At 46.4% G+C, this 2,839-nt stretch overlaps 1 long non-coding RNA gene across 1 annotated transcript; it reads right to left on the bottom strand.

Annotated features, from left to right (window-relative positions):
* LOC116656744 lies at nucleotides 1-1,954 on the bottom strand. Its single transcript, XR_004311664.1, has 2 exons — nucleotides 771-1,954; nucleotides 1-611 (listed from the first exon to the last, which is right to left on the bottom strand). It is a non-coding gene; the product is annotated as an uncharacterized LOC116656744 (long non-coding RNA).
* Between the last annotated feature and the right edge of the window lie 885 nt (nucleotides 1,955-2,839).

The following is a 2,839-nucleotide window of genomic DNA, read 5'->3' as shown; positions in this document are numbered from 1 at the left end:
TTTTTCTCCATGTTCAAATGCTTCTCATTTAAAAAAAAAAAAAAAAAAAAAAAAAGAACAGTTTAAGGAGTACTTCAGAGTGTTTCCTTCGGTAAGCATAAACCGGACTAACAAATGAATGAAGATAAGCCTGACCAGGAACAATTTTTTTTCCCCTTTTCAAATGTTACATATTTATAAAAATAAGCTTTTAATTTTAGAATAATTTTAGATTTACAGAAAAATTACAAATGTAGCCGAGATGGTTCCCATACACCACGCATCCTGGCACCCTGCCTGTTAGTAACATCTTCCACCTGGGCGGTACATTTGTCAGAGTGAATGAAACAGTATTGACACTTCATGATTAACTGAAGTCTGTATTTTATTCAGACATCCGTAGGTTTTCCCTGGTGTCCTTTTTTGTGTCAGGAGCCCATACTACATTCAGTCATCATGCACCTGCAGCCTCAGGCAGCTCTTGACTGTGACTGTAGCCTCCCTTCTCATCCTGGGCTCCTCAGTCAGCAGAGCACGGAGGATGACACGGAGGAGAATCGAGGGCCACGGCTTTGCCATCTGTGTCTACTCAGGGAGCGCTGGGTCGCTGGAATTTACTCCGACCAGGAACACTGGAACAACAAAGAACATCAGCTCGTAGCAAGGCACGAGGTTCCTAAACACAAAGGCTTTCGATGACTTTAGATCCTGGTCCCCACCTCCCTTTCCAGCCTCATTTCTTTCCACACCCCTTTCCATGTCCTGAGGTCCGGATGTCCACACGAGCCTACCTTCTCTGAACGTAGCCTAGGATGTTTGGACTCAGCGCTGGACTCCTGCTGGTCAATCTGCTTGGAATGTCTTTCCCCCAACATCTCGTCCCATGGACCCTCCAACCGTCATTCAGTGTCACCTCTTCTTCTGAGTCTTTCTCAACAGTGACAGTCAGCTTCCCTGTTTCCTCAGCTCCACAATCCTCAGCTTGGACTTTTTCCAGTTACCTGTTCATTCTAGATGCGTGCAAATAGCAACAGTAATAAGAACCGTTTGCTGCATTTTTCCCAAGTGCCCCGTGCAAGTGCTTCCCATGCATTAGCCTGTTTAATCCTCCAGACAACCCTAGGCAGGGAGTCGGTACTAGTTACCCCACTTGACGGAGGAAGACATGGAGTCCCCCCACAGTCTCATCATCCCGTAACTCAGAAGTGGGAGAGCCGCACCCAGAAACTGCACCTGCCTGCCTCCTAATAAGGTCTGATGCTGGCGCCTTGTTTTTCTAGTTTCTAATCTGTTTCCAGCCCTCTTTCCTTGCCAAAGCTCACCACTCTCCATCGTCGCTTGTGAGCTGCTTAGAATGAAGGATCCATTATATTCATGTCTAATTCAGTGCCTCATGCATTGAAGGCATTCACTAAAGGCTTATTGAATGTGATGTCTTCAATTGAAAAAAAAGGAAAAAAATTATTCTGTCCTCTCAGCTTGAACCCAGCAGCTCTGAAAGTGAGTTGGAAGAAAGCTTCTGGGAGGAGAAGAGCTAAAAATACCTTCTCATTAACGTGATGATCAGAAATACCAGTGAGCGCTGGGAAGGAAATTCCTCAGGTTCCCTGGCTGGACGGGACCCTGGGGCTGAGGTCTGACTGCAAGAGACAGCACCCTGTCCAGGGAGCTCCCTTTGCCCACGCTGGAGAATGACAAGGTGTGGAGGAATGCACTTCCCTCTGGGATTCAGGAGACCAGGGGGCCAGCCCGAAGCCTGCCAGGCACTCACTCTGTGACCTCCAGAAGCGTCCTTCATCTCTCTCCGGACTCCACCTTGCTCACCTGTGAGATGCTGGCGAAAGATCGTGGGCAAACTCTGAGGATTTCCTCCAGCTCTCACATTCTGTGATTTTAGGTGCAGCTATGTGAGTCCTGGAAGCCAGGCTCATCCACACAGCCTCCTTGGAAAAAAAGGAAAGGAAAAAGGAAAAGAAAACACTTCCATAAAAGTATTTATAGCACAGCCAGTGACTATGAATCATGTCATAATTAATTCTCTTGTATAACGTTGCCGCATTCCCTGCCTGGTGCCGTCTCTCCCAAGCCCTCCTCAACGGCGGCTTCATTGACAGATGAGGCCCTTTCCTTGTCTCTTTGCACTGAGTAAGTTCAGAGCATCCAGACGGATCTCTGCATTTCTGCCAGTTCCAAATTCCTGTAACTGCCTGATTCTAATCTTCTGTGACTGACTGACAGACCCGGTTCCCCAAGGATGGGAGACAAATGTGATCTGTCTTGACTTTAACAAAGCTTTGAATTAACATCCTCACATCAAGTTTTAGTATTAAGTGCTTTACAATTTAATTATGATTCACCTAGAAAAATGAGCCAGAGGCTGGTCTGAAATTGCTGTGTGCTGGTCCCGCAGTTACGGTCCACAGCAGACACCCTCTCCCGCGAACCTGTTTGACCCTCCACTTCTTGCATCTGATTCTTCCTGGGACAGCTTTCCAATAACTTGTCTTCTTAATAACACCCCCCGGAAGAATGTTTTCTCACAAAGTATTTTTCTCTAGTCTCAGATCCCGTTCCAGGATTCTTAAAATGATGTTTAGGGAGCTACTTGCAAGGAGTCACGCTTGATAACATCTTGATTATAGTTTGCAAATCTTGGCTATTTACTACCCATCTACTTCCACTGTTGAGCTGAGGAACCATTTGCATTTCAGTGCCCCCCTCCCATCCTGAATTAGGGAACTGACGGATTCATTCGGAAGCTTAACAGCAGCTGATTTTATGTTGACAAATTCTACAAAATGGCCAAAGTGAGAAAAAACAGCAGGGCTGTGCAGCAGAAATGCGTGAGCTTTCACCCTTC

The sequence above is a fragment of the Camelus ferus genome, chromosome 16 (genome assembly GCF_009834535.1).
Source record: "Camelus ferus isolate YT-003-E chromosome 16, BCGSAC_Cfer_1.0, whole genome shotgun sequence".
NCBI lineage: Eukaryota > Metazoa > Chordata > Mammalia > Artiodactyla > Camelidae > Camelus > Camelus ferus.
Note: the sequence above shows the minus strand (reverse complement) of the source record. Positions and strands in the feature narration are given on the sequence as shown.